Genomic DNA, 22,008 nt, shown 5'->3' with positions numbered 1-22,008 from the left:
AATTATCCCAGTGACACTAGGGTGTCATTTTCATAAACTGTAGAATAACCTTTTTATCAAAAAAACCAAATCCAGAAACAATCAAAAAATCCCAGCAAACAACAGCTAAAAAACCCAACAGAACCAACCAATCAATAAAAGTACAACCCCAAAACCTTAAAAACAAACAAACAAGGAAACAAAAAACCCCAACCAAATAAACCAACCAAACAACAAAAACCAAAAACTGAAAGAAAAGGCCATCTTAAATTGCTGCAACTCAGCAAATTTTCTACCACTGGAGGTCTTGTCCTCAAATAGATATTTCCTGGCATATCTATAATCTTTGCTGCTATAACTGTATTATTTTAAGATCAGTATGGACATTCTGTTTCAAAATAATAGTAATTTTATTTGGAGTAATTACTCTAGTATAATTATTCTGGGACAAAATAACAGCTTTGGCACGCAGAATGTCCACATGGGATCTAAGACTGATAGAACTATGGCAGAATAATTAGTACAGTGTATCTATGCCAGGAAATATCTACGTGCATACAAACCAGCATGTCAATATTATATTCGTTTTTGCTTACCTTCCTTGAGATTTTTTGTTGTTGTTGTTGTTTGGTTGAGGTTTTTTTGGTTATGGTTTTGGGTTTTTTTTCCTCGCTATTGGATTTTATGTTGCACATAGTCTATCTTATTCTTCTCGTTTAGAGGATGATTATGAAATGTTCATTTTGAAGATGTTCAGCTACGGAGCAGGGTCTGCAGCCTGGTAGGAGGTGAGGGGCTGGGAGCCATGTCCAGTGAAGCACTCAAGCAGGCTGAGCCTGAGCCCTACCTCAGCAGAAGGAAGAAGGGCTGAGTGGCAGCAGCGGGGGACTGCTGTCAGAGAGGGACAGAGGATGCTGCCTGCCCACCTGGCTTGCTGCCCAGGAGGGCTTCCTGCTTGCCAGGTGCTTGGATGTGAAATGCTACAGAGAAACTGCCAAAGCTTCTCCAGCCTGTCACCCCTTGCAGTTTTTCCTGACAGGCCCCATGATGCTGTCAGGGAGATGTGGAGCAAATCTCAAGTGTGAATGCATGACTGTGGGGGTGAGGTTGAAAGGCATGGAGCCTGGGGTCACAGGTAGGTATTTCAATACTGAGATGGGGACAGAGGGTAGATTTAGATTAGCTATTTGGAAGAAATTCTTCCTGTGAGAGTGGTGAGGGTCTGCAACAGGATGCCCAGAGAAGGTGCCCCACTACCGGAAGTGTTCAAGGCCAGGCTGGATGGGGCTTTGAGCAATGTTGGCTGGTGGAAGGTGCACGTCCTTGGCTGGAGGATTGGAACTGATGACTGTTAACGTCCCTTCCAACCCAAACCATTCTGTGATTCCATGTTTAACTGTGAATATGGTTGAAAACCTGAACCTGTTTTTTTGGGGACATTGTGAAGTCTCCAGCCTTGCAGATATTCAAAACCTGACAGGTTTTGAGTATCTGCAAGGCTGGACCCTGAGCAATACACTCCAGCTCTGCATGTCTTGATGAGAGAAGCTGAACTAATGATCTCCAAAAGTGCCTTCCAGTATCAAATGTTCTGTGATCCTTTGATTCTGTAAAATTATTGTATTAAAGAACTGTTCTGACAGTGATTATCAGAATTAACATTTCTGCATTTTTACTTAGCCTTGGTGAGGCCCAGTAACCAGGACCCTTTTTCAGTATTTGTCCTCATAGTGATAAAGTTGATCTGGGAAAAAGAAATTACATCATAATTAAATATTCAGCATGTCTCAATGATTTTAATTTGGTACCATAGTTGTTACAACAATTTTTCAGATTTAATTCAAAGATTATAGAAAAAACACATGCAGGGCAAGATCATACATTTGATAGTCTAATACCCAACCATGCAGAGAAGAATCCCTGCATCATCTGGGTAGGATGGATAATTTTTATTTAAATTTGAGTATCTGAAAGGATAAGTAGAAGATACATTTTGGAGGCTTAAAACTTGATACTTTTACTCTATATTACTTTCATTTCTATAAATGAGAAATGTAGCAAACGTACTGCCAAAAAAATGTATGTAATTTGGAAATTTTGTGATAGTGTGTCCTTATTCCACACAGGTCTTTTAAAATGTCCCCCTTGTTAAGTGTTACCCCACAGTACAAAGATTTAACAATATTGCAACTAGTGAAATGGGCAGGTGACCTTTTAGGAACCTGTAATGGAAAAGTCAAAATTAAATTGGGAGATTTTTTGTCAGCATCTCATAAAGAATGAATACACTAAATGTCAAGATTTTAGCTCAAAAGGAATTTAAAATTGACAGTCATTCAAAGAATGACTTATGAATAGCATCAAACTGGACTGGGCTACAGGAAAGGAAACCATGAGTGCCCCTTGTCCTTATCTCTGGGAAGCACCTCTGAAAAATTTGGTGAAATATTTTAGAGTAACATTTTTCAGACTGCAGGGTGGTTTTCCCATTGCTGCTATATCATCAAGGATTTTTCTGGGCAGAGAGCAAAGCAAGGTGGTCATCGGTCTCAAATATTTGTTCCTAGATCTTGCTGAAAGACAAAACTTCTGTTCTCATATGAGTCCCAGTGCCTGCATCACTCTGGAAAGGAGGAAGCTCAATAATGTTGCCAAGAAAAATCCCTATCACACATATTGATCATGTAATTTTTGGTGGGGGACAGCTTGATGTTGGCTGGAAGCACTTCATCTTGGAGCACCAGAAATTGTATGTGGTTTTATTATTTCCCTTACTGACATTCATTTTTCAAAATATCATGAGGCAATTTTATGATGTAATATTAATATAACATTAGTTATTATTAATATAACATTAATACCTGTCTTTTTTGCATGTTGCAGGCATTCATTCCTAAGAAAAGGGGGATCCTAACACCAAGGAGAATCATTTGCAGCAGAGATAGACTTTCAACTCCAGTTCCTGCTAGCAAAACATGAATCCATGAAAGCCTTAGAGCATTTAATATTACGATTCTTAGTATTTATTATTATTCAGTGAAGAAGTTCACACTGAATGTCGGTTTTGGGCCCACATCCAGAAACTACTGTTGTTTTTTGGTTTGTTTTTTTTTTCTTCTAGTTGTGCTACTGATCCACTGCTTTGTACCTTAGGAAAGTTGCCTTAACTTTTAGTACTTATAGTACCAAGTGACCAGGATGATTAATTAATGAATGGGCCATACTCTAAGGAATTATATAATGGATTTACTTGGTGCAGTCCTTATACAATACTCTGAAAATATTCAAAGTGTTGGGTATTAAATGTGAAGAGAATACTAGTATCTATTATTTGATATTCATTCAAATAGGAAGACCAGTCATCCTCTGGATATATATCCACTTGTAAAATTTTAGTTTTACAATGAAAAAGTAGGTTAAGGTTAGGAGTGAGGCTGAATTTTTAAAGGAGGATGGCAACTACAAAGGAAAATGACAACTGATAGAAAACAGGAGATGTATGTTAGAATAGTAAATTACAGGAAGAATGATGCTCTAGAGGGGTTATCTTTCATACAGAAGAGACAAAGAACATCAGAGAAAGCAGACTCAAAAAAATATACTGAGGGATCAAAGTGTAGCTAGCCATGTACAGAAATGAAAGGCTGCTGATGATGTAAGTGTTGCTGATGAAAATAAGTAGCTAGAAAAAGTAGTATGAGAATTAAAACAGTTTGTGCAATTTTTTATTAAGATCCTGCAAGGAAGGAAGTTGTAAAATACACTTAATTAGAGAGAAAGGAGGTGTATGCATGTGTATATGTGTAAGAATATTCCAGCAAGAGAAATTTAATATAACCAAAAGAATAAATCTTAGATGATGTGCTACTTCAGCAAGGATTCAGAGAAGTTTTTCTCTCTTCTCTCAAAATTTTAGAAGTTTCCAAAGCAGAGAGTTTCTGAGGAAATGTAGACAATATAAGCCACTTACCCTTAAAAATCAATTTACTGAAGGGGATGCTGGAACAAATCCAAAGCTGATTTGAAAATTAAAGAGGATATGATTGTGGTGACAGTGGTGCCCTACAGAGCTGAAGTGTTTGAGGAAGAACAGTATTTCTGCATTGATTGTTTGACCTGTATTGAAAAAGAAACATGAAAGTCAAAGCTCTGCTAGGTACTAACACTGGTAACTGGAGAGGTGTCTTTGTAATTGAAGTGAAAGCATGCCAGGGAACACTGTGTGCAGCTTCACCTCCAGCTGCTACTTCTTCTAGTACAGGTCAATAATGATAATACACATCCCTTAGGAAACGGCCTAAGATTTTCTACTTATTCCCCCACTGCTTGGCCTTTCCAAATCCAGAGTTTAAGTCATTGAAAAAAGTGACTTAAAGAAACCTCCAGGACTAAAGAGAGACCCCAATTACTGTCACTAAAAATTTTCCTTCACTGAGATAATAATTTAAGAACAAATTGTCTAAATTTTCATCAGTCTGGGGCAGATAATGACCATAGACAGCATTGAATCAGTCTGTCAACAGAAATCATGGCTGGAAATTTCCTGAAACCAAGTCTAATTCATATATGCAGGTTACAAAAATATTTAAGTAACACATACAGATGGACAGATAGATACATGCACAGGATTGAGCTAATCATCTTGCCTCTAATGCTGCACTTGATTTCAAGCACAGCATGACACAGTAAACTCTTTTGGACACTTAGTGTCACATTCTTTGACTAATAAGCAATTAATCATTATTACACATATGGTGTTGAGCATGTTTCAACTGCCAGGACAAAAAAAATATATCCTTTTTACAGAGCTTTACTGTCAACTAAAACTGTTACAGTTCACTGGAAATTTCATTCTTGAGGGTAAATTTCTGTTGATAGTATTAATGAGTAATTCCTTAGATAGTATCTGGCTTGGATAGTATCTGGCATTATCATGATTTATTCTTATTTCCCAAGTTGTATAAGATGAGGTGCATGTGCTGCAAATCTATTATTTTGCTAGGCCATACAAGCCTTACACGGAATTCTTTGGTTATATAAATGGTCTTTTAGTAGATTTCCTAATCAGGATGCTTTAAGTATGCAATGCCAGCATCCACTCAGGTAATTATTGCAGGATTTCTGTAAAATCTTTCAGCACCATGCTTCTCACTCTGTTGACTTTAGAAAATAATTTCAAGCAAGCAAAGGCTTGAGACCAGCAGGACAGCCCTTCTTGAGGATCTGAATAATAATACAGTCCAGGGAGTGCGTCTCCATGATGAAAAACACCAAAAGCTATCCTCAGGTGTTGCAGAAGCTCACTGAGCTGGGAATCAAATTCATTGCAAAGCAGATAAAAAGTGGTGCTTGAGGCAGGATGAAACAAGATCTAAGAAAATAATCAGACCCCTAGAGCAAACAGACTTAGATGACATTTTCTGAACTGAACAAGGATCTCCATTAAGTGATCATTCACAGTCATATTTATTGACAGGATCAAAGTAGGACAAAGCAGTTTGAGGACACAGATTGTTCTGGACCATGGAGTCCTGCTAACAAGGATTCATAATGAATGGAGAAAGAACTGAGATGATATAGAGAACAGTTCACAGAATTGTATTCCTTTGTTGTGTGATTGTGACTTATCCCTCCACATGTGACTAAAAGATACAGTTGATTGCATTGGATCCCTGCTTCTGGCATTGAGTCATTGCTATATTTATTTCTTTAAGACAAAGCTGCCACAGGAGACACTCTGCCAATCTACCTCCCCCAATATATATGCTGAGCAAGACATGGTATGAAATATCCCTTTGGTATATTGGGGCCAGCTGTTCCACCGGTGTCCCCTCACAACTCCTTCTGCCCTCCCAGCTTCCTCACTGGTGGCATGGGCTGAGAGGCAGAAAAGTCTTCAGTGCTGTGTAAACCCTGCTCAGAGGTAATGAAAACATCCCTGTATTTTCAGCACTGTTTTCAGCACAAATTCAAAATTTATCTATTATGATGAAAATTCATTCTATCCCAGCCAAAACTAATGCAAAGCTGATGCAATAGGGCAACATTAACATGTTATCAAGCATGCAATTACCTTCCAGTTGCATACATCGGGACACACCACTGTTCTTTTTGAACCCATGCAGTTCCAGAGTTAATATAGCTTTTATCGAGCCCCCTAGAAAAATCTGCACAAAGAAATGGCATTTTTCTATTTTCCTCTCCAGCAAAATTGCTACACTGTGAAAAAAACGTCAGTCCAAAGAATTGCTGTGCTGTTCGAGACCCAGGGAAGAATGAGAATAATATGCCTTTTTGCCTCATCATGTTAAATACTGATTACTTAGTATGAGCATTTCCTTAATATTAGATTCTTAATTTATTCAAGAAAACTGACCATAAATAGGCTAATATTTTTTCCAGTTTGTTTTTCCTTTGATGAATAATACTATAAAAAAAGCCAGTATCTATGATATAGTTTCAGGTAAGCAGCAAAATAATCCAGTCTTTTGATACCTTGATGTTATGCATATCTGTCTCTAATGAACTTCAATTATGCATTGCCAAACCTGAGCAATACAATTGTTAAACAAGTGCAATATGTCCACATGACGCATATTGAAAAGGCAAGCTCATCCTAGGCATTTTCAGCCATGAGAAACAGGCTCTGCGGTTAGGGCAGCAAAAAGCATGACTACAGTTAGTCTTTTATCTTTCATTACTTTCCTTTTTGAAGGGACTTAGTTCTTAATATTAGAAGAAGCTTCCTAAATAAAATTGCAAAAAATATCTTGTCTTAAAAACCCAAGGTCCCCTGACACCTCCAACACAGCCTCCGTTTATCTTCAATGAACTGAGTGGAAAAAGAAAAAAGTCAAGAATAAACACATTGTCTTGGCCAACTCGTATCAGGCATTGGAACAGGGCTAGTGCCTTACCCTTGGAGAGCCTTAGGGGAGAGCATTACAAAATTATAAAGTATTAAAACAGTCAGCAAACTGACTAGCAGAGATGTGGTGTCCCCCTGCTACTGTGGAAAATACTACTTAAAACTGCAGAGATGAAAGACCTTTTAATCTATTGAGGGAAGAATAAGATTCAACTGAAATGTTATAGAGGAACTTGCTATAATTCTGCAGATGTTTAGTTCTGCTTATGGCCTTAATACCATCAAAAGAGCCCTTGGAAACTCAAGTCGTAAGAAAGCGACTTTTCCAAAATAAATATTTAACTTGTAGGGTGGCCAAATTATTACTTGTAGGTAGAATGTGACCCACATTCAGCAGCTCTGCAATGCAGCCCGAAGCAGTTTTATTACTTATTGGAGAAACAGAGCTTATAGACAACCATAAATCCCAGGACATGCCACTCCTGAGAAAACAGAAACTTTTCTTATCCCTCCTCTGGCTCAAAACCAGATTGAACAAGCTTCAGGCACTGTATGCTGAGAGCCACTGGCCCTCCAGATTACCATGGCTCCCCTCTTTATAACATAGCTATTAGCTACTCTTAATAAATTGTAGATTTGCTGTGCAAGCAAGGCCTTACTGGGATGATGTTTCTTCCCTAACAACAGAGCAAGTTGTTTTCTTGAAGTGAACAGAAACCTCAGTGAACTTCTGGTTACATTTTAACGGGGAAAAAGATACTCAACCTCCAACCTGATTTCTACTTGCATAGCACTGTTACCCTCCAAGACCGAGAAAACACACAGATTAGCAGCTGTTAGTGATTAGGAATCATCTTTATGGTAAAATTTAGCCATGACTAATATACAGGTAGTGGTATGAAGGTAGAATTTTGACCAACGACAATAGGCATTATATTAGTTTTATATAGTTTATATTAGACCAATTCCTTTCTTTTTAGGAAAATCACAAAGAAAACCAAAGAAACTCCTTACTAGCCCTAGCCTTGGTTAACTGAGGTTTCATTTCACCTGAACAAGTGGAACTTTAGATCTAGACACATAAACAACAAGATGATACCTAATTCAGACTCCTAACCTTTTTTTAATTCCCAGTTTATAATTCTGGGACTTTCTAAACTGAAGATGACTTGCCACAACATAAATAATCCTTTGGCATAAAAAAGCCATCAGGTCATATTTTAAGATACAAGACAGCATTCATTGCTGAGGGATGGCATACAGTTTTACTCAGAGATAAGCTACCTCGGGGGGTTCTGGTGCACCTGGCACCAAGCTCTGTCAAAGAGGGACCCTAGGAATAGTTATCTAAGCAGGACTGGGACACTGTGGTGGCTGAGCCAGTAAAGGTAGCTGTAAAGCTTCTAGGTATTTCCATTCAATTATTTGAACCCCCAAAGCTATATACTTTGCTAAATCTCTTTTTAAGGAAATCTTATGTACTGAAGTAGGCTGGGGTAGAAAATGGTCAGCAGAGGAATTTATAGTTGTGGGTTGCTGAGATATTTTAATATCATATAGTCTCTTATATAGTTGCTTATATAATCTCTCTGCTTAAAAAAAAAAAAAAGCATGCTACTAAAATCAACCAAAATAATGAAAAAACATGCAAAGGAGACATAAAGAAACCCACAAAATCTTCTGTTATTTTATCAGTTTTATCTCCTCCTGTCTTATTCTCTTCTGTTTTCTAGTGCTTACCTCTATATGCTACATTTTGTTTATCCTTATAGTCCTTCTCTACTGTTTCTCAGTGTGTGAATATTTGAAATGCCCTCAAGGTACATATCCAGCCTCGTATATTCAATTCAATTTCCTTATGTTTGTAGATTTCACTCCTGAAATAATAAACTCTGCAACATGTGGTGAAACTATAAACTTTGCAGGCTTGTGGTGCATTCTGAAAACTCTAATGACATTGTTACTGATGTACCTGTCTCAAACTGTTCAGGATTTAAAAACTACTGGTGCTGAAACCCGAGACTGCCCAGGAGACAGGGGATTCCTGGACGAGTGAACGGAAGCCGCAGTGGCTGGACCGACTTTGGCGGGGAGGATGCTCCCGGACCAGCAAAGGAGAAATGGAGTCTCTCGCGAAGGTCGTTTTTAAAATTCATAGGCAGTGGGGGTGTAGACTGTGAGCCAGGAGATTTTATCCTCGTAGTATCAAGGCTCCTGCAAATTGGAATTATTGGGCAGCTGGGGCATATTCTCCACCCAGAGGTGTGCGATAGATGTACCAAGGCCCTAGCCGAGGAAGCGATTTCCTCAGGCTTGGGGTGAAATCTTAAATTATGGGGAAGAGTCATGCAGGCTCTGCGAAAAGTTCGGCCAGGGCAGGAAATGTGGAAAGCCCTGCAGACTTCGGATGATCATGAGCTTGGTGAGTGTGGGGATTTACAGCTGCGGGGGTGCTCTTTGTGGCTCCTGAGCCCAGGGGCACCGGCTACGGGAAAGAAGCAGTCATTTTGGGATGGACTGTTAGAGGAGGCACGAGGTGCTGCTGTTACCTCAGGGTCTGACGGAGCCTGGGCAGGGCCTCTGCCATACACACCGCAGGATGACGAACCCCAGAGCGGGGGAGGACAGAAGCGGGTGCGGTCTGTGGGGGCAGAGAAGGTCTGCAGGACACCACAGACACACGTGAGCAAGAAAGAGGGGAAAGACACGGAGGGGGAGCTGAGGCAGCTCGGACCGTGCGTACAAAAACCTGAGCTGCCAGAGAGGCTATTCACTCTGCATCTAAAATTATTGCCAGACCATCACCATGGTCTACTATAAAGCAGAGAGAAAGTGAAAGCTTCACGCAGGTTGTGGACCACCTCCAGGCGGCACTTGACTCCTCCACTCTACCATCAGAAGCAAAGGACCCTGTGTTAGTGGAGTGCTTGCGCCAACAGTGTAATACCACTACCAAGGACATCTTACAGTCACTACCGCCCAGGTCTACCATTGCAGACACGATTAGGCATGTCATGAAAGAGGAGCATCTAGCCCCAATTCAGGCAGCTGTCCACACTGCAATAACTAGCATAATAGCATGCCTTAAGTGTGGCCAGGCAGGTCACATCACAGTGAACTGCACTCAGTCTGTTCCCCCATGCCAGATGAACAACCCTGATGGCCTTGCTATCTGCCTTCCCTTTTGGGTTGACACGGGATCAGATGTCACCGTTATTCCAAATAAACATTGTCCTTCACAATGGAAGTTGGAAGAAGCACCCATGGTAGGTGGGGTTGGAGGGCTGTCTCAGGCCCGAAAAAGCACCCAGCTTGTTGCAGTAACACTTTGCACTGAGAGGGGACTGGGGAGGACCATCATCCTCTCCCCATATGTAATGTCTGAATGCCCACCCTTGTTAGGGAGGGATGCCCTAACCTTGTTGGATGTCAGAATGACAAATTTATTCTAAGTGCCACTGCTGCATACCCACAACTACCCATCAAATTAATATGGAAATCACTGGACCCAGTGTGGGTCGAGCAGTGGCCCTTATCGAAGCCTCGAATGACTGCCCTTCTTGAATTAATTACCCGGGAGCTGCAGCGAAGCCACAGTGAACCCTCCACAAGCCAATGGAACACCCCCATCTTTGTTATACCCAAACGGTCTGGTGGAAGCTTCCATCTCTTACACAACCTACAAGAGGTGAACAAAAAAATCCAGCCAATGCGTCCTGTGCAAACTTTGTTGGCGATGAATTCAATGGTACCAAGACAACAACCCTGTGCAGTACTTGACATCAAAGACTGCTTCTTCTCCATCCCCCTGCACGACAAAGACAAAGAGCCATCACCTTCCCGAACAGCCAGCGGCCCAACCTGTGCTTCCAGTGGCAGGTATTGCCTCGGGGAATGGTGAACTCCCCTGCCATTTGCCAAATCACAGTGGACCGAGCACTAGCCAGTCCGACAGAATGATCCCACTGCGACAATTATCCAGTACATGGACGACATCCTGATCGCTGCGCCATCAACGAGCCAAGTAGACCAGCTAGCATCTGCAGTCTCAGAGACCTTGAAAGCAAATGGGTTCGAAATTGTGAGTGCAAAGATAAAAAGAGGACTGTGCGTGACCTTTTTAGGCATGGGAATCTCGGATTCATATATAACCCCACCCCAAATAAAAATCTGCCGACACCTCAGGATGGTCCACAACATGCAGCAGCTGGTGGGATCCCTACAATGGCTCCATAACATCCTCCTGATCCCACCTGAGGTCATGGACCCCCTAAACGACCTCCTAAAAGGGAAGAACCCATGGGAACAAAAGACACTGACACCAGAAGCGGTAAGCTCATTAGATTTTATGGAACATCAGATGTCAATGAGCACGCTCACCAGATGGGACTCAAATGCACTGGTCAATTTGTATGTCCACCTTACAAAGAAAGGGGGAGTAGGAGCGCTAGCCCAAGGACCCCCTGACAAAGCCCAACCAATACAATGGGTGGTCTTGGGAAAACCATCACGCACTTTTTCCCCGGGAGTTGAGTGCCTTAGTAGCCTTATTATGAAAGGCAGGAAACTCGCCCTGAGACATTTGGGCACTGAACCCACCAGGGTTCTATAAACAGCTTTCCACACAGTCATCAACAATATCAGAGCACCTAGCCATAGCCCTTGCTGGATTTGGAGGAGAGATTCGATATGCAGCAAAACCCCCTTGGACACAGTTGCTTGCGATTGTTGACATGGACCTCCCATCAAAAGTAATTGACTAGCCGCGAGCAGGACACATGGTCTTCATGGACACATCTTCATTAACCTCCACTGCAGCGGTGGTATGGCAATCAGGAGAGCAGTGGTGTTGCATTAAAACAACAGATCCTACGCTTTTGGTCCAGCAACTCGAAGCAGCCGCCGTGGCACTAGCATGTGGACTGTTCCTGGAGGAACACCTTAACATCGTAACAGAGTCTATATTTGTGGCCAAGCTCTGCTTAGCCATGTCTGGACCCGGCGTGTCAGTGTTCGCAGTGGCCATGATGCTGGAAGAGGTGCTTTGTTCGCGAAAGAGCACCGTATCTATCATCCATGTTAACAGCCACAATCCGGTTAAGGGATTCTTTCAGATCGGCAATGACAAGGCAGATGCTGCCGCGAGAGGGCTGTGGACCCTGAGAGATGCCCATCAACTACATGAATCCCTTCATATCGGAGCTAAAGCACTCGCGAAGAAATGCAGGATCTCAGCCGCTGATGCGAAGCACGTCGTCACCTCATGTCCTCACTGCCAAAAATCACCACTGTGGTCCAGCGGTGTCAACCCCAGGGGCCTCAAAGCCACAGAGATATGGCAAACAGACTTTACATTATGCCAGCTGCTAAAACCCCGAGCATGGCTCGTGGTGACTGTGAACACCTACAGCGGAGTGATTGTGGCCACGCAACATCAAAAAACTGACTCCAAGCCGACCATCCAACAGTGGCTAACAGCCATGGCATGGCTAGGTGTTCCAAGGCAGATCAAAATGGACAAGGGCACAAATTTTATCTCAAAAGCAATCCAAGCCTTTGTTTCAAAATGGGGCATTACTTTAGTACATGGTATCCCATACAATAGCACCGGACAGGCCACTGTTGAACGGGCAAATCAAACTCTAAAAGCTAAACTAGAGGTGTTGGCAAAAACAGAGGGTTTTACCAATTCCATTCCACCAAAAGACCAAGCGCGTATCCTGGCAGCCGCTCTGCTAGCATTAAATCAGTTCCCTAGGGGAGACAAGAAAAAAAGCCCTGCCCAGAGGCACTGGGCCACCCAAACACTGGAGGAAGGCCCACAGGTCATAATTAAAAGTGAACTAGGGGAATGGGAACAGGGTTGGAAACTGGTACTCACTGGGCAAGGGTATGCTGGCGTTAAGAAAAATGGTAAAATTAAATGGTGTCTGCTTAAGTCAACCAAACCGGACCTTCAGGGCGAAACTGATAAAACTTGTGAAGTTTAGTTTGCAGGACTGAATCCTTAGATGCCCCCGCAGCCTGTATACGCCACTTCATGAAGGTCATGACAAATCATCAAGCAGCCCGGCAGCAGACCATACCGAGGTTGTGAGAAACTCTGTGGCTGAACTAAAAGAAAGGCTAGCACAGAGAAGGACTGGGGGAGAAGCTCAACAGAAGTGTTTCAGTCATGGTTCAAAGTTTTGGAGGAATTAAATTGTATAATGGTTTGATTGCCTATTCATAATTGCTGTTTTTAAAAGTCTTGTTTTAAAATGTAAGTGATGTCCATCAAGTAGAGTTTGAACTCTGGCCAGGTTCTAGCTCTACTTGAATGGAATGATTGACAATCAGACCAGAGGTTTTCTGCATCCAAAGCTTCAAAGGGAATTTGGAGAACCATGAATCCAGACATGAGTTCTCCAATTCTCTCTTGTTAAAGTTCATCGGTTGTTGCAGACTCTGGGATGATAGGTCAGTGTTGTAGTGACTGGTAATTGTATGATTTCAGATCATCAACTGTGTTATCAGTTATGTGTGTAACCTGATTGATTGATTTGTTTCTGATTGATTTTTGTCCCAAGCATCAACAGGGAGAAGCTTCTGCAAAAGTGCCAAAAAACTGAGGAAGAAGTCCTGCAAAGATATTTTGAGTCATGGTTCAGTCAGTCCCCATGACTGATTGTCCTTGGTTCCACCTTATTAGGCCCTCTAGCTGCAATGCCCCTGGCATTGATTTTGGGCCTTACATTTTAAATAAGTTAGCATTATTTGTTAAAAATCAAATTAGATTTAGAAAGAGTTAACATTTTGTTTGTTAGACACTGAGAGTTGCTTTGAGACGGGTTATGGAAATGTTCATTGTTTTTACCAGTTGTCAGTTTTTTACCATGTTTCGGTTCACTAGCCTTTATATTTTTATAGTCTTTACACTTTCTATGTTTTTGGTTAGTCATAAGGGGGGGGGGGAGAAATGTGGGAGATCAGGGACCGGCCGCAGGATATTGCGATGTTACGGGCAGACAGAACCCCTCCCCTTTACTGTTACTTAGCCCTGCATGTTGTTAACCATTAACCCCTGTCATAAATTACCCTGTCCAACCGTTAATAAATGCCATTTACCGTCCACCACATTGGTGCATGCGAGTACTTGCACTGAGTGGCAAAGGGGTTGCTGCCATGCTGTTCCCGATCCAGGTCGCCTTGCCTCAAGCGGAGGCAACAAACTACTCTAGTTTTGTTCCATCCACCTTTTTTCCCTTGTTTTTATGTATGACAAACCTTTATGTGCTGTATAACAAAAGTCCTTGGTTCTGCATTTATATACTAAAGCAATGTTTAGCATTTGTTTATTGTAGTAATACCACTAAATTGTGATATTAGTGATCCCATATTTATGCTACAAAAATTACTTCTCAGAAAGGACTAGGAGAGTTATTGTTATTGCTATTTTAGTTTTCAGAAAGTGTGATGTAGTTTTCAAGCATAAAATAAAAAGTCTTTATACCTATGTGGTCCCCATTGTCACGGAGATTGATCTCCTCACAAACAATGTACTTATCTTCTCAACAGAGATCCCTTTGGGGGGAGCAAGTGCTACTATTTCCATTCTGCATTTCAGAAAGATGATAATGTAAAGGTCGTGACAAGACAAATCAATAAGGTATCTAACAATTCAGATGACAGTTTTTAGGCAAACTAATTGCCTAAATCTCAAAGAAAACAAGAAATCTCATCTTTGACTACCCAAACATCTTTCTAGGTAGGTGAGATTTAGCTCACAAATGACCTCCCTATGTAGATTAAGTTATTTGTGTAGATGCCTTTTATTATCAATTCTTCCATAAATTTTTGGGGTTAGATATATCTCTTGACGTGAAGATCTGCTTTACAAGAGGATGAATCCCTTTCTCAAGGTGACTGGTTCTCTCTCTTGCATCAGGAGAGGGGCTGATTATCTTGACATTATGTGATAGAAGTTGGATGAGATGAATTCTGTATCTGACTCACATGCAATTGCATAGTAGGAGTGCAGCAGAAAAGGAGGGCTCAAGAGGATCTTTTCTGTAACCTCAAAGCTTTAATTTGTGTGCTTATGTGATGGCCCACTACTTTCAAAACAGCACTTTGCAGATATACAGTCTCTTTAAATACAGGATTCAAAGATGGAAATAAAACATAAACAAAAAAGAAAGCTTTAGAGGGATTTGCCCAGTGATTACTTTATATAGCAGGTACAAGTTCTGTAGGTGACACGGTGTATTCAATTTAAGTATAACTTGTTCTTCTCTTTCTCTCCAGCATCATTTTATGCCCCTAGACCTTTTCTTTTATGAAATCAGTTTATTTTCATCTTTAAAACTCTGCACAGCACATTGCAGGACAGCATGGATAGAAGAATGATGTTCGTATTACTGACATTGAAATACCTAATTAGGAATAAAAGAAGTTTGTGACAAATTCTTGCCAGGAAAAAAAGCAAACCAAGACAAAAAAAAACTGCCAAAGAAGCCAAGCAAAATTTTGTTCATTTTTTTCCTCCTTCTTAATTTTGAAATTCATAATAATTCTTTTATTGCTATTGATTTTACATGGGCAGAAATCAGACACTATGGTGATAGTCAGCATAAAACCCCAACAAACAGAAGTTTATTCCACATAGAACTTCTAAGATGTAATTTTCAAAAACTCAGTGAATTTATTTTTGATCTCTCTTCTGTTTTTTCTTTTAGCTTATACTTTAGTAATTAATGGTCTAATGCAGGATCTTCAAAATAAAGGAAAATATTTTTTAGCAATTTTAATATTTTCATTAGTCCAAAGCAGATGATGATTGCAATTTTTTTCTTTTTTAAAAAATATTTTCTTTCTAAAATTTCCCATAGTTTCAAAGTAATGCTCCGCACTGCAGTATTATATATACCCTAGCTGTTTTTTCTCAACACCTACTAATTTTAAATTCACGGTAATTCATTAACTTGCCTTACTCTTACTACTCTCTGTAGTCAGTCTGTAATACAGGTTGGTATTATATAAAGCTATTGGTGTCTAGGTTTTAGTCCAAGATCATTAATCCCATAATACTTAAAACCTTTACTATGTATCTCTGCTTAGCTGGCTGAGAGTGTTGGCAAGATTAGTATTTATTCACTGTTAATAGTGCACTGAAGCAGGCATGGTTTCTGTTATATAAATATTGCTTAAGCATAAACCCTATAAACATGCAGAACTGGGCATACTGTAATGTCTGTGTCTGTAAGAGACTAAATGAGTGAATATATGATCAGAACTTCAGTTTTCTTTAGGTAAGGAAATAATAAAAATGTAAACATTAGGTAAATGTTTAAGGAAAAAAATAGGGAGAGAAACTTCAGGAACTTAGGCCTGAATACATTCAACCTAGTTTAAAGACCTTACATAAGACATCCAAATAGGATTGCAGCTGATTTAAATTCTACATAGGAGATGGGGAGGCCCTTCCAAGTTTTGATGTAGATTGAAAATCTCTTTGGAGACATTTGTCTCTCATCATTTGATAGTAAAGAAAGTTTAGACTGTCACTTTCATAAACAGCATGTCTGCAAAGCCCTCAGATTTAGGTAGGAGGAACTGAGGCCCCTAGGGAATGTTTCATCAACATTTATGATGAAAAACTATTCATGGAAATGGGGAGAGGGAAGCTCAACCTTCAGTAAATACATGTTCATTAAGTCCATAGGCACAATAAAAAAGAGTTAATTTCATTCTCTCTAGATATTTCCTGATGAATGCTTATAATCAAAAGCATTTATCCTGTGCTGAAATTGTTTTAGATTTGTGCTGTGGAATTTGAAATGGGACTGTATCAAATAAATCTAAAGGTTCTTAGGGAACACTTAGTCCTTCTGAGCAGACCTTGGTTAAGTTCCTCCGAATCAGGGATATTCAAAAGAAAAAGAGTGAAAGAAAGACAGTTAAACCTATAAAGTGGTTGTAGCTCATTTTCAGTAATTGCAGTTTTGAGATATGTTTTTCTATTGTCTTACTGACAGAATTATTTTTACACGATTTTATTTCCAGAAGTAGCATTTTTGGACAAAAAGGAAAAAAAAAAAAAAAAACAAACTTCTCATTAAAAAAAGCCCTTGTTCTTGGATTGAAATGTATTGTAGTCACACTACAGATTGCTTTGTTTATTTTTAATGGTTGTTTTCATTTTATATCTACCCATCTGTAAAACATAAGACTGACTCTAAACTGCTACTGTTGGGCTTTGCAATAGTTGCTATGGTGTAGCTGAGGTCTCACCATAATGGTGAGTCTCACATTCACTCCCATTGAGTTTCCACCATGTACAAATCATATTATTTCTAATGACAAGCTACTCTGCCCTTGCTCAAAGCATAAACCATCACCATTTTACTTCTTTAGTGTTGTTATTGAAGTTCCAAATCAGGGCTATAATTTCATTGTGGTAAGCATGTTAAGCATTTGTACATATATATATATGTATATATATATATATATATACACCTACATACATACACAAAAGGTAAGTCTTTTCACAGTTTAAATACAATATAAAATCACTTTCCTCTATAATCATTGCTTGTCTTAAAAAAAAGAAAACAAACCTAAAATGTATTTTCTCCTATCTCTTCATCAGAATATTAAAAAACACAGCTCAGTAATTATTTCATCAGATGTTACTGTTTCCTACCATTCATATTTTTCTCTCTTAGGTGCTGTCAGCTACTTCCTCTGTGTTAGTTTATCTGAAATGACAAATATTTTGATGAGTATTTTTAAATTGAGGCCACTGATGTATACTCATATTTTTCTGGTTAAATGATGATTGTTCTGTTTTGAACTGTAAGTGTATTTTGATTTTTGCTTGTCAGCCACTGGATGTATGGAGATTTTTGTGTTTTGTAGTATATTTGTCACATATAATACACTTGAACATACCTTTTAAATAATTGCTGCTTTTTGTTATTTATCATATACAGAGTTATGGATATTAATGAGGGTACAAAGACATATAGAGGAATACAATGCACATAGATCATATTTTTAATATTGCAATAAAAAATTTTGAAAGCCAAAGAGTCAAATTTACAAAGGACTTATTATTTTCAGATTGGTGCATCATTGTGTGCCACTTATAGGCACAGAATTGCAGTGAGAGAATGGTTGGAGTCAAAAGGGATCTCTGGTGGTCACTTAGTCCAACATCTCTGCTCAAGCTCTGCTAGAGCAGGTTGCCTGGGACTATGTTGAGACAATTTTTAATATCTCCAATGAAGGAAAAAGAAGAATGATATTCATATGATGTTCATATGGCTCCTTCCATATTTCAATCTGTACCCATTGCCCCTGGTCCTGTCACTGAGCACCACTGAAAAGAGCCAGTCTCTGTCTTTGTACCCTTACCTCATGGATTTATATACATTAGAAAGGTCACCCCAAGTCTTCTCTTCACCAGGCTAAACCATCCCAGCTCTCAGCCTTTTCTCACAGGCTAGTGGCTCCAGTCCTTTAATGATATTTGTGGCCATTTACTGGACTCTTTCTAGTATGTCTGTGTCTCTCTTTTACCAAGGAGTACAGAACTGGACACAGAACCCCATGTGTCACCTCACCAGTGCTGAGGAGAGAGCAAAGATCACCTACTTCAGCCTGCTGGCAATGCTTCTCTGAATGCAGCCCAGAATGTCCCTGCTTCGTGGGCACAGTTTTTGGCTCTTGTTCAGGTAGTTGTCAGCAATAGCCCCTGGTCTTTTTGTGCAAATCTGAAAAGAATATTGTCTTCTAAAATGTGAATCACTTATTAAAGGTATTTTGCCTTGTTTCAATAGTTTTAACCAAAAATAACACAACTATTATGTGAAGTAATGTGGGATGTGTCTACCTCTAGATGCCTAATCCATAACCCACTAGAAAATATTAATATATACCAGAATAGGCATTCTACAACATCTCACTGGGAACACACTTTAAAGACTATCTTTTTTCTTTTATTTATTGCATAAGACTTCCTTAGATCTGAACTAAGAAAGCATTTATATGCCAGTCATGCATTTCTGGATTATTACTGAGTAATTATTTCTCTGTATTTCTACATAAAGACAAGCTCTAAATGCAAGCAGTGCTTACATTTCTTTTTGGAACAATATAGTTGGAACAATGTAAACATGACCCAATGCAAAGAAGGGCCTGACAAACCAAAAGCTTTCCCTGCAGATTCATAGATACAGGTACTGATTGGATTGGTCTGTGGCTGAGACAGAAATACATATGGAAAGCAGCGCGCAGTGTGTTCCTCTGAGAGGAATCTTGGCCATGTCAGAAAGTTCAGCACAGGAATTGTGAGCAAGGAAGCTGTCAGTTCCTGTTTGTCTTGACTTCATTTAGGAAAGAGAGACTTTGTGCCCATTGCATGGAAGTAAATCAGACAGCAAGTAAAAGGCATCTGAAAGGTATCAGCTTCACTTCATGGTGGAAACTTAAAAGTACGGCTTGAATCCTACCTGCCCAGACTCAAAAATATATAAGTGGATAATATAACCCATTATATTGGTTTAGATCAACATTGCAAGAACTGAAAAGGCTCTTGAGCGGGAGAGTGCAGGGTCTTCTCCAGATGGGAAAAAACAAACCGTAAGAAAAAATAGACAGATTATAGCCTTTAATCAAGAGAGGTTTCTGTTTTTTGTTTTCTGGATTCTTGACTTCATTCTGAGACCACAGGACATCTGTGACAGTCAGATGTCAGTCTGTTATGGATATATAAAAACTCTACCCTGAGAAAAGAGGCAGCTTTCACTTCTGCTAGGGTGATTCAGAGGCACAGATCTAGACAAGTTTCCGCTGCTGTATGTCTAATTTTTCTGGTCCTCTAAATGTCCAAGTCAGGGAATTAGTGGCAACGCATCCTTTTGCCTATATTTCTCATTTGTGAAACTCCAAGTGAAGCACTGGAATGAAGAAAGGAAGGGGAAAGTAAAGAAAATATGAGTAAATGTCTGTGATGAGGCTGAAAATCAGCCAGGTTACACACTCAGTGTATCATACTTCTTCATGCATGAGTACAAGTGTGACAAAAAGATCAGGAGGTTTCCAAGTGTAACCTTCATCAGTTGCAAAGGCCACCTCTTTGTCTATAGTAGTCTAACTGAAGACTTCTGTGAAGCATTTATTTGAGCACATGCAAACTCACTAATTCCTGACACACAGGTTTTTTATTGGATCTATTGTCAGGACTGGTCATTAACCTTACATCTGAGTTAGTGGATCTGCTATGAAAATATGATTTAGCAGACTTCTCAGGAGATATCTGTGTGCTTATTTAATTTCTGGAGAGTGTGCAACAAACCTTGCAGAGGAAAAAATATTTAGCTAAAGGGACAGCAACAAAATACAATATTTCTGTCATTTTTACCTCCAAAAGGTTTGTTTGTATAGCTTAACAGGGCTATGATTCTGATTTAGGTATTACAATTAGTACTTAATGTTTTCAAGATGCAGTGATGATAACTGCATGGACTGTTATGTCATCAGTTTAACAAACACACTGAACCTCATTAATAAAAGACATGCTAGAATTCACTACAATATAAAGACAAACACATTTCAGAGCAACTTGTGACTGCTGACACTTGCTTCCATTTAATTTTTATTAACTATTGTTTATTACCTGAGTCAAGGAAAATCTGTTCATTATTTTATCAAAATGCAGACAGGTGTTTTTCTAAACTGCTCCTCAAAGACTCTTTAACCGTCTTCTTCTATTGTGAAAATAGTCAGGGAAGTTATTAATGAATACTGCAATATTGCACAGATGCCATGGTGCAAAGTGACCAAAGGGATAGAGCAGTGGTAAATGGAATTCATTGGAGTACGTGGGGGGTGAGGAAAGAGAAACAGACAAGGACAATTTTGCTTAGACAAATGAGAAGGATAAGATCTACAGCCAGGAAAACAAATGAGGAGACTGAGATGGAAACAAATTAGCAATAAAACAAAAGCCCACAGGGCAAAGCCATGCTTGTGCTGAAAGGAGCCAGCAGTATATTTTAAAGGCACAACAGATGAAGAATTTTGTGTACACTCTTGCCTATAAGGTGTCATGAGGAAGTCTAGGAGTTTGTCTCCTGTTACGCAGTCATGGTACCTATCCTCCAAAACAGATTAGGTCACAAAATCAGTTTCTCTTGAGTTAACAGCTATGAACAGTGAAAATTAATTTTCTGTTGTTGTATATCTCCTAAATAATTCAGGAGTAGTCTGATGTCTCTATTTAAGCCAACAGCAGCTGCACAGGTGACAGGATTATTGAGTCTTAGTGCAGATGGAACACTAGGGGATTACATGGAGCCCTTGTAAAAGATAGCTCATGCTGGAGAGTGGCAGAAAGAGGAACAAGATGTGGGGTGGACTTTGATGATAGAAAGACAAGAGATATGAGTCATGGCTTGGAAGGGTCAAACAGAAAGTTTGGAAAAGTGTCATTCTAGGAGGAGGTGGGGAGCACAAGGGAAGATTGCTCAGTGAAACTGTGCTATCACCATCCTTGTGGCTATGCCAAACTTGGTCAGTCTAGTCTGACAATGACCTACTCGGCTATTTCAGCAACAGTGCTGCTATGAAGGGGGTGTTGGACTAGATGACCTCCAGAGGTCTGTGTCAACCCTTGTTTCTCTAATCTGTGATTCTCTGCTTCTGTGAAACCTTTTTTTTTTGAGTTAACTGCTGCTGCTGCTGTGTTGCAATTCCTGGTAAAATACAGCAAATCAAAGAGGCAGTGGAACACGAAAAATGAACTTCAGAATTTAGAAATATTTACCTTAATTCCTGGGGTTTTCATGCCATGTTTTTTTGCATCAGAAGAGAAGGTAGTTCATCATCACAGTTCTGATTTTAAGGTTTTTTTATGAACAGAGTAAACCCCTAGCAGACTGCATACCTGTTATGTGCCTATCTCTTTTCCTGAGACATAAGCAAAGAATTCACTTCTTTTATCCTATTAATCTTCCCTGTCTCTTCTCTCTGGTTAGAATATACTTCTCTGATTTCTGCTGTGCTTCTTGCTGAGGATCCTGATTCTTTATGCCTAACATGCTCTCCTCCAAATACACTGCAGCAGCAGCATTAGTCACTTTGGGACAAAGTGCTCTTGGATACAGCACATTGTTTTC

Source organism: Agelaius tricolor, unplaced genomic scaffold (assembly GCF_023055355.1).
Source record: "Agelaius tricolor isolate 1412-34295 unplaced genomic scaffold, bAgeTri1.0.p SCAF_26, whole genome shotgun sequence".
NCBI classification, from domain to species: Eukaryota; Metazoa; Chordata; class Aves; order Passeriformes; family Icteridae; genus Agelaius; species Agelaius tricolor.
Note: the sequence above shows the minus strand (reverse complement) of the source record.